Source organism: Heptranchias perlo, chromosome 11 (assembly GCF_035084215.1).
Source record: "Heptranchias perlo isolate sHepPer1 chromosome 11, sHepPer1.hap1, whole genome shotgun sequence".
Lineage (NCBI taxonomy): Eukaryota > Metazoa > Chordata > Chondrichthyes > Hexanchiformes > Hexanchidae > Heptranchias > Heptranchias perlo.
In genome coordinates this window covers 5,071,027-5,082,700 of record NC_090335.1, presented here as the reverse complement: position 1 = coordinate 5,082,700, position 11,674 = coordinate 5,071,027, and positions in this window count along the sequence as shown.

The window sequence follows — 11,674 nt, the reverse complement described above, 5'->3', positions numbered from 1 at the left end:
TGGCTGGTGAGTATTTTCCTGCTGAATTTGTCTAAGGTTAGAGTTTGTGGATTCTCTGGTCTCTGTTGTGTAGTGGGGGACTGCTGTTCAGCAAGGGCCCTTGAGTATACCTTTTTAATTGAAGTGAAATTGGTGGGATTCATTTAATTTGAATTAATTAGTTAAAGGGTAAGTCATGTCAGGACAGCCCAGCCCCGTGTTATGCTCTTCCTGCTCTATGTGGGAAATCAGGGACCCTTCCGGTGTCCCTGACGACCATGTGTGCGGGAAATGCATCCAGCTGCAGCTACTGACAAACCGCATTGCAGCACTGGAGCTGCGGATGGATTCATTAAGGAGCATTCGCGATGCTGAGAACGTCGTGGATAGCACGTTTAGTGAGATGGTCACACCGCAGGTAAAGGTTGTACAGGCAGGAAGTAATTGGGTGACCACCAGGCAGAGTAAGAAGAGCAGGCAGGCAGTGCAGGGGTCCCCTGTGGCCGTCCCCCTCTCAAACAAATATACCGCTTTGGATATTGTTGAGGGGGATGACTTATCAGGGGAAGGCAGCAGCAGCCAACTTCCTGCACAGGCTGGGAGGAAAAAGAGTGGAAGAGCTATAGTGATAGGGGATTCTATCGTAAGGGGAACAGACAGGCGTTTCTGTGGCCGTAAACGTGACTCCAGGATGGTTTGTTGCCTCCCAGGTGCCAGGGTCATGGATGTCACTGAGCGGCTTCAGGGCATTCTCAAGGGGGAGGGTGAGCAGGCAGAGGTCGTGGTCCACATTGGGACCAACGACATAGGTAGGAAGGGAGATGAGGTCCTGCATCAAGAATTTAGGGAGCTAGGTAGCAGATTAAAGAGCAGGACCTCAAAGGTTGTAATCTCTGGATTACTCCCAGTGCCACGGGCTAGTGAGTATAGAAATAGGAGGATAGAACAGATGAATGCGTGGCTAAAGAGTTGGTGCAGGAGGGAGGGTTTCAGTTTCCTGGATCACTGGGCCTGCTTCTGGGGAAGGTGGGACTTGTACAAGTCGGACGGGTTGCATCTGAACCAGAGCGGGACAAATATCCTTGCGGGGAGGTTTGCTAGCACTGTTGGGGGGGGTTTAAACTAACTTGGCAGGGGGATGGGATACAGAGTGGAGCTACAATAGGGGGTGATGTGCAGCCAAATATAGAGAAAAAAACAAGTCAGCTTGGAAGACAGGGCAAATATGTGAGGGCAAGGCTGGATGGCATCTATTTTAATGCAAGGAGTCTTGCGAATAAGGTGGATGAACTGAAGGTGTTGATAAACACATGGGAGTATGATATTGTTGCTGTCACAGAGACATGGTTGAGGGAGGGGCAAGACTGGCAGCTCAATATTCCGGGGTACAGAATCTTCAGGCGAGACAGAGGGGGAGGTATAAGAGGAGGGGGGGTCGCAATATTAATTAAAGAATCAATTACTGCCATAAGGAGGGATGATATATTAGCAGGTTCCTCTAATGAGGCCATATGGGTGGAGCTTAAAAACAAAAAGGGGGCAAGCACTTTGATGGGAGTGTACTATAGGCCCCCAAACAGTCAGGGGGAGATAGAGGAACAGATATGTAGGCAAATCTCAGAAAATTGTGCAAATAATAGGGTAATAATAGTGGGGGATTTCAACTTCCCCAATATTAACTGGGATACTCAGAGTGTAAAAGGCTTAGAGGGTACAAAATTCTTAACGTGCATCCAGGAGAGCTTTTTGAGCCAGCATGTAGAAAGTCCTACAAGAGAGGGGGCGGTACTGGACCTAATTCTAGGGAATGTGGCCGGCCAAGTGGAAGAAGTGCTAGTAGGTGAGCACTTTGGTGAGAGTGACCATAATTTGGTGAGATTTAAGGTGGTCATGGAAAAGGACAGGGAGGGGCCGGAAATAAAGGTTCTAAATTGGGGGAAGGCCGATTTTAATAGGATAAGGCAGGATCTGGCCAAAATGGACTGGGATCAGCTGCTTGTAGGAAAATCCGCATCGGAGCAATGGGAGTCTTTCAGAAGGGAGATTGAGACCATACAATGGCAACATGTTCCCGTAAAGGTCAAGGGTGGTTCCAAGAACTCCAGGGAACCTTGGATGTCAGGGGATATACGAGAATGGATTAGGAAAAAAAGGAGGGCTTTTGGCAGATACAAAAGGCTAAAGACGGAGGAAGCCCTAGAGGAGTACAAAAAGTGCAGGGGGATACTTAAAAAAGAAATTAGGAGATCAAGGAGGGGCCATGAAATAACACTGGCGAGCAAAATAAAGGAAAATCCGAAGATGTTTTATAAGTATATTAAGGGTAAGAGGATGACTAGGGAAAAAATAGGGCTCATTAGGGACAAAAATGGCAATCTGTGTGTGGAGCCGGCAGATGTAGGAGGGGTTCTAAATGAATTTTTTGCATCTGTTTTCACTATGGAGAAGGACGATGTAGACATAGAAATACGGCAGGGGGACTGTGATATACTCGAACATATTAACATCGAGCGGGAGGAGGTATTGGCGGTTTTAGCAGGCCTAAAAATGGATAAATCCCCAGGCCCGGACGAAATGTATCCCAGGCTACTGTGTGAGGCAAAGGAGGAGATTGCGGGGGCTCTGACACATATATTCAGAACCTCTCTGGCCACAGGGGATGTGCCAGAGGACTGGAGAACCGCTAATGTAATACCATTATTCAAGAAGGGGAGTAGGGAAAAACCGGGGAACTACAGGCCAGTGAGCCTAACATCAGTGGTAGGAAAATTATTGGAAAAAATTCTGAAGGACAAAATTAGTCTCCACTTGGAGAAGCAAGGATTAATCAGGGATAGTCAACATGGCTTTGTCAAGGGAAGATCATGTCTGACTAATTTGATTGAATTTTTTGAGGGGGTGACTAGGCGTGTGGATGAGGGTAACGCAGTGGATGTGGTATACATGGATTTCAGTAAGGCCTTCGATAAAGTCCCCCACAGGAGACTGGTCAAGAAGGTACGAGCCCATGGAATCCAGGGTGCCTTGGCACTTTGGATACAAAACTGGCTTAGTGGCAGAAGGCAGAGGGTGATGGTCGAAGGTTGTTTTTGTGACTGGAAGCCTGTGGCCAGTGGGGTACCACAGGGATCGGTGCTGGGTCCCTTGCTGTTTGTGGTCTACATTAATGACTTGGATATGAATGTAAAAGGTATGATCAGTAAGTTCGCTGATGATACAAAGATTGGTAGGGTGGTAAATAGCGAGGAGGATAGCCTCAGTCTGCAGGATGGGCGGAACAGTGGCAAATGGAATTTAACCCGGAAAAGTGCGAGGTGATGCACTTTGGAGGGACTAACAAGGCAAGGGAATACACAATGAATGGGAGGACCCTAGGCAAGACAGAGGGTCAGAGGGATCTTGGTGTGCAAGTTCACAGATCCCTGAAGGCGGCGGAACAGGTAGATAAGGTGGTAAAGAAGGCATATGGGATACTTGCCTTTATTAGCCGAGGCATAGAATATAAGAGCAAGGAGGTTATGATGGAGCTGTATAAAACACTGGTTAGGCCACAGCTGGAGTACTGTGTGCAGTTCTGGTCGCCACACTACAGGAAGGATGTGATCGCTTTGGAGAGGGTGCAGAGGAGATTCACCAGGATGTTACCAGGGCTGGAGCGCTTCAGCTATGAAGAGAGACTGGGAAGATTGGGTTTGTTTTCCTTGGAGCAGAGGAGGCTGAGGGGGGACATGATTGAGGTGTACAAAATTATGAGGGGCACAGATAGGATGGATACTAAGGAGCTTTTTCCCTTCGTTGGGGGTTCTATAACAAGGGGACATAGATTCAAGGTAAAAGGCGGGAGGTTTAGAGGGGATTTGAGAAAGAACTTTTTCACCCAGAGGGTGGTTGGAGTCTGGAACTCACTGCCTGAAAGGGTTGTGGAGGCAGGAACCCTCACAACATTCAAGAAGCATTTGGATGAGCACTTGAAATGCCATAGCATACAAGGCTACGGACCAAATGCTGGAATATGGGATTAGAGTAGACAGGGCTGATGGCCGGCGCGGACACGATGGGCCGAAGGGCCTCTATCCGTGCTGTATAACTCTATGACTCTCTATGACTCTATGACTCTATGACTCCTTACACCATGTTTACAACTCCCATTCCACAACCCCTTACACCATGGTTACAACTCCTTTTGCACACTCATTGCACCATGTTTACAACTCCCATTCCGCACCCCCTTACACCATGTTTACAACTCCCATTCCGCACCCCCTTACACCATGTTTACAACTCCCATTCCACACCCCCTTACACCATGTTTACAACTCCCATTCCAGACTCCCTTACACCATTTTTACAACTCCCATTCCACACCTCCTTACACCATGTTTACAACTCCCATTCCACACCTCCTTACACCATGTTTACAACTCCCATTCCACACCCCCTTACACCATGTTTACAACTCCCATTCCACACCCCCTTACACCATGGTTACAACTCCTTTTGCACACTCCTTACACCATGTTTACAACTCCCATTCCACACTCCCTTACACCATGTTTACAACTCCCATTCCACACTCCCTTACACCATGTTTACAACTCCCATTCCACACCCCCTCACACCATGTTTACATCTCCCATTCTTTGATGTAGATTCGTCGTCCAGTACTTCCCCGGAGCGGAGAAACTACGCCATGTTCTCCGCAGCCTTCAACATGTCATCGATGACGACGAACACTTCGCTATGGCCATCCCCACACCTCCACTACTCGCCTTCAAACAGCCACCCAACCTCAAACAGACCATCGTTCGCAGCAAATTACCCAGCTCTCAGGAGAACAGGGTCCACGACACCACACAACCCTGCCACGGCAATCTCTGCAAGAGATGCCAGATCATCGACACAGATACCACCATCACAAGAGAGGACACCACCCACCAGGTGCATGGTTCATACTCCTGTGACTCGGCCAACGTTGTCTACCTCATACATTGCAGGAAAGGATGCCCCGGAGCATGGTACATTGGCGAGACCATGCAGACACTGCGATAACGGATGAACGGACACCGCGCAACAATCGCCAGACAGGAGGGTTCCCTCCCAGTCGGGGAACACTTCAGCAGTCAAGGACATTCAGCCTCCGATCTTCGGGTAAGTGTTCTCCAAGGCGGCCTTCGAGACACACGACAACGCAAAATTGTCGAGCAGAAATTGATAGCCAAGTTCCGCACCCATGAGGACGGCCTCAACCGGGATCTTGGGTTCATGTCACGCTACATGTAACCCCACCTGACATGGAGTCATCCAGACTCAAGTCGTAGTTGGCTTGTTCTCCATGCACAGATGCGGCCGGACCTCCTGCGATTTCCAGCAAAAAAAAGTTATCTGTTTTTAATACAAACCCCAGCATCTGCTACATTTGACCCCTGGTGACCCCACCTCAGTATTCTTGGATGTAAGGTTTCCCTGACTAACCTGTTTGAACACCATTCACTCCTTTGATTGCTGTGATTATCTGTCTGCCGAGGTGTGATAAAGGGCAGTTAGAAAGATTATCTGTAATCACCAGGCATTGTTCTCTGACTATATATGCTGTGCCTTTATGCAACTCCTCCTCACTTCACCTGACGAAGGAGCAAAGCTCCGAAAGCTTGTGATTTCAAATAAAGCAGTGGGATTCTCTGGCTAGTGTAAAAACAGTTGGATTCTCCGGCTAGTGGACTATAACCTGGTGTTGTGCGACTCCTTACATTTGTTTTTACACCAGCCGGAGAATCCCACTGTTTTTACACTACCCGGAGAATCCCACTGTTGATACACTACCCGGAGAATCCCACTGTTTTTACACTACCCGGAGAATCCCACTGTTTTTACACTACCCGGAGAATCCCACTGTTTTTACACTACCCGGAGAATCACACTGTTGATACACTACCCGGAGAATCCCACTGTTTTTGCACTAGCCGGAGAATCCAACTGTTTTTACACTAGCCGGAGAATCCCACTGTTTTTACACTAGCCGGAGAATCCCACTGTTTTTACACTACCCGGAGAATCCCACTGTTTTTACACTACCCGGAGAATCACACTGTTTTTACACTACCCGGAGAATCCCACTGTTTTTACACTACCCGGAGAATCACACTGTTTTTACACAAGCCGGAGAATCCCACTGTCGTTACACTAGCCGGAGAATCCCACTGTTTTTACACTAGCCGGAGAATCCCACTGTTTTCACACTAGCCGGAGAATCACACTTTTTACACTAGCCGGAGAATCCCACTGTTTTCACACTAGCCGGAGAATCATACTTTTTACACTAGCCGGAGAATCCAACTGTTTTTACACTAACCGGAGAATCCAACTGTTTTTACACTAGCCGGAGAATCACACTTTTTACACTAGCCGGAGAATCCCACTGTTTTTACACTAGCCGGAGAACCACACTGTTTTTACGCAAGCCGGAGAATCCCACTGTTTTTACACAAGCCGGAGAATCCCACTGTTTTTACACTAGCCGGAGAATCCCACTGTTTTTACACTAGCCGGAGAATCCCACTGTTTTCACACTAGCCGGAGAATCACACTTTTTACACTAGCCGGAGAATCCCACTGTTTTCACACTAGCCGGAGAATCACACTTTTTACACTAGCCGGAGAATCCAACTGTTTTTACACTAACCGGAGAATCCAACTGTTTTTACACTAGCCGGAGAATCCCACTGTTTTTACACAAGTCGGAGAATCCCACTGTCATTACAGTACCCGGAGAATCCCACTGTTTTCACACTAGCCGGAGAATCACACTTTTTACACTAGCCGGAGAATCCCACTGTTTTTACACTAGCCGGAGAATCAAACTGTTTTTACACTAGCCGGAGAATCACACTTTTTACACTAGCCGGAGAATCCCACTGTTTTTACACTAGCCGGAGAATCCCACTGTTTTTACACAAGTCGGAGAATCCCACTGTCATTACAGTACCCGGAGAATCCCACTGTTTTCACACTAGCCGGAGAATCACACTTTTTACACTAGCCGGAGAATCCCACTGTTTTTACACTAGCCGGAGAATCACACTGTTTTTACACTACCCGGAGAATCACACTGTTTTTACACTACCCGGAGAATCCCACTGTTTTTACACAAGCCGGAGAATCCCACTGTCATTACAGTACCCGGAGAATCCCACTGTTTTCACACTAGCCGGAGAATCACACTTTTTACACTAGCCGGAGAATCCCACTGTTTTTACACTAGCCGGAGAATCACACTGTTTTTACACTACCCGGAGAATCCCACTGTTTTTACACTACCCGGAGAATCCCACTGTTTTTACACTAGCCGGAGAATCACACTTTTTACACTACCCGGAGAATCACACTGTTTTTACACTAGCCGGAGAATCACACTTTTTACACTACCCGGAGAATCACACTGTTTTTACACTAGCCGGAGAATCACACTGTTTTTACACTACCCGGAGAATCCCACTGTTTTTACACTACCCGGAGAATCCCACTGTTTTTACACTACCCGGAGAATCACACTGTTTTTACACTACCCGGAGAATCCCACTGTTTTTACACTACCCGGAGAATCACACTGTTTTTACACTACCCGGAGAATCCCACTGTTTTTACACTACCCGGAGAATCCAACTGTTTTTACACTAGCCGGAGAATCCCACTGTTTTTACACTACCCGGAGAATCCCACTGTTTTTACACTACCCGGAGAATCCCACTGTTTTTACACTACCCGGAGAATCCCACTGTTTTTACACTACCCGGAGAATCCCACTGTTTTTACACTAGCCGGAGAATCACACTGTTTTTACACAAGCCGGAGAATCCCACTGTCGTTACACTAGCCGGAGAATCCCACTGTTTTTACACTAGCCGGAGAATCCCACTGTTTTTACACTAGCCGGAGAATCCCACTGTTTTTACACTAGCCGGAGAATCCCACTGTCATTACAGTACCCGGAGAATCCCACTGTTTTCACACTAGCCGGAGAATCACACTTTTTACACTAGCCCGAGAATCCAACTGTTTTTACACTAACCGGAGAATCCAACTGTTTTTACACTAGCCGGAGAATCACACTTTTTACACTAGCCGGAGAATCCCACTGTTTTTACACTAGCCGGAGAATCCCACTGTTTTTACACTAGCCGGAGAATCCCACTGTTTTTACACAAGCCGGAGAATCCCACTGTCATTACAGTACCCGGAGAATCCCACTGTTTTCACACTAGCCGGAGAATCACACTTTTTACACTAGCCGGAGAATCCCACTGTTTTTACACTAGCCGGAGAATCACACTGTTTTTACACTACCCGGAGAATCCCACTGTTTTTACACTAGCCGGAGAATCCCACTGTTTTTACACTAGCCGGAGAATCACACTTTTTACACTACCCGGAGAATCACACTGTTTTTACACTAGCCGGAGAATCCCACTGTTTTTACACTAGCCGGAGAATCACACTGTTTTTACACTACCCGGAGAATCCCACTGTTTTTACACTAGCCGGAGAATCACACTGTTTTTACACTACCCGGAGAATCCCACTGTTTTTACACTAGCCGGAGAATCACACTGTTTTTACACAAGCCGGAGAATCCCACTGTCATTACACTAGCCGGAGAATCACACTGTTTTTACACTACCCGGAGAATCACACTGTTTTTACACTAGCCGGAGAATCCAACTGTTTTTACACTAGCCGGAGAATCACACTGTTTTTACACAAGCCGGAGAATCCCACTGTCGTTACACTAGCCGGAGAATCCCACTGTTTTCACACTAGCCGGAGAATCACACTTTTTACACTAGCCGGAGAATCCCACTGTTTTCACACTAGCCGGAGAATCACACTTTTTACACTAGCCCGAGAATCCAACTGTTTTTACACTAACCGGAGAATCCAACTGTTTTTACACTAGCCGGAGAATCACACTTTTTACACTAGCCCGAGAATCCAACTGTTTTTACACTAACCGGAGAATCCAACTGTTTTTACACTAGCCGGAGAATCACACTTTTTACACTAGCCGGAGAATCCCACTGTTTTTACACTAGCCGGAGAACCACACTGTTTTTACGCAAGCCGGAGAATCCCACTGTTTTTACACAAGCCGGAGAATCCCACTGTTTTTACACTAACCGGAGAATCCAACTGTTTTTACACTAGCCGGAGAATCACACTTTTTACACTAGCCGGAGAATCCCACTGTTTTTACACTAGCCGGAGAATCCCACTGTTTTTACACTAGCCGGAGAATCCCACTGTTTTCACACTAGCCGGAGAATCACACTTTTTACACTAGCCGGAGAATCCCACTGTTTTCACACTAGCCGGAGAATCACACTTTTTACACTAGCCGGAGAATCCAACTGTTTTTACACTAACCGGAGAATCCAACTGTTTTTACACTAGCCGGAGAATCACACTTTTTACACTAGCCGGAGAATCCCACTGTTTTTACACTAGCCGGAGAATCCCACTGCTTTTACACTAGCCGGAGAATCCCACTGTTTTTACACAAGCCGGAGAATCCCACTGTCATTACAGTACCCGGAGAATCCCACTGTTTTCACACTTGCCGGAGAATCACACTTTTTACACTAGCCGGAGAATCCAACTGTTTTTACACTAGCCGGAGAATCACACTGTTTTTACACTACCCGGAGAATCACACTGTTTTTACACTAGCCGGAGAATCACACTGTTTTACACTAGTCGGGAATCACACTGTTTTTGCACAAGCCGGAGAATCCCACTGTTTTCACACTAGCCGGAGAATCACACTTTTTACACTAGCCGGAGAATCCCACTGTTTTTACACTAGCCGGAGAATCACACTGTTTTTACACTACCCGGAGAATCCCACTGTTTTCACACTAGCCGGAGAATCACACTTTTTACACTAGCCGGAGAATCCCACTGTTTTCACACTAGCCGGAGAATCACACTTTTTACACTAGCCGGAGAATCCCACTGTTTTCACACTAGCCGGAGAATCACACTTTTTACACTAGCCGGAGAATCCAACTGTTTTTACACTAACCGGAGAATCCAACTGTTTTTACACTAGCCGGAGAATCACACTTTTTACACTAGCCGGAGAATCCCACTGTTTTTACACTAGCCGGAGAATCCCACTGTTTTTACACAAGCCGGAGAATCCCACTGTTGTTACACTACCCGGAGAATCCCACTGTTTTCACACTTGCCGGAGAATCACACTTTTTACACTAGCCGGAGAATCCAACTGTTTTTACACTAGCCGGAGAATCACACTGTTTTTACACTACCCGGAGAATCACACTGTTTTTACACTAGCCGGAGAATCACACTGTTTTACACTAGTCGGGAATCACACTGTTTTTACACAAGCCGGAGAATCCCACTGTTTTTACACAAGCCGGAGAATCCCACTGTCGTTACACTACCCGGAGAATCCCACTGTTTTCACACTTGCCGGAGAATCACACTTTTTACACTAGCCGGAGAATCCAACTGTTTTTACACTAGCCGGAGAATCACACTGTTTTACACTAGTCGGGAATCACACTGTTTTTACACAAGCCGGAGAATCACACTGTTTTACACTAGCCGGAGAATCCCACTGTTTTTACACTAGTCGGGAATCACACTGTTTTTACACAAGCCGGAGAATCACACTGTTTTACACTAGCCGGAGAATCCCACTGTTTTTACACTAGCAGGAGATTCCCACTGTTTTTACACAAGCCGGAGAATCCCACTGTCGTTACACTACCCGGAGAATCCCACTGTTTTCACACTTGCCGGAGAATCACACTTTTTACACTAGCCGGAGAATCCAACTGTTTTTACACTAGCCGGAGAATCACACTGTTTTACACTAGTCGGGAATCACACTGTTTTTACACAAGCCGGAGAATCACACTGTTTTACACTAGCCGGAGAATCCCACTGTTTTTACACTAGTCGGGAATCACACTGTTTTTACACAAGCCGGAGAATCACACTGTTTTACACTAGCCGGAGAATCCCACTGTTTTTACACTAGCAGGAGATTCCCACTGTTTTTACACTAGCCGGAGAATCCCACTGTTTTTACACTAGCCGGAGAATCCCACTGTTTTACACTAGCCGGAGAATCACACTGTTTTTACACTGGTCGGAGAATCCCACTGTTTCTGTTGTTACACGAGCAATAATTTCCTATTTATTCATTGAGGTCTGTGTCCATCTGATATTATCACTTCCAGGACCCTGTTCGGACGCCAATAATCTCTCTGATATTTGCTTTGACTCTATTTCATTTTTCGGGTAATCAGAGGTGAGATTAACGAAAATTTATTACTTTTCCAAATATTTGGCTTCATTCATATTAAAATACAACAAGTTTTACAGGTGGAGATTTAAACAACTTTTCATTCAGTGCTACAACTCGAGACTCAGAATGGCCCATTCTTCTGCTCCCGGAGACCGAGAGGTTAATCCTCTATCGATATCCTGTGTGCTGATCATCGACTCCCTCTGGTCAGTCTCATGGACTGTCGCCTCCAACTAACTACAGCGGCTGCTTTTATATTCTTCTTGCTGCAAAACAAGCTCCCAGTACTTTCCCATGGTTTAAAACAGGTTGATATTCCCGCATTAATTGTTTACAACAGCTTCTCAGACTTTCAAGGCCTCA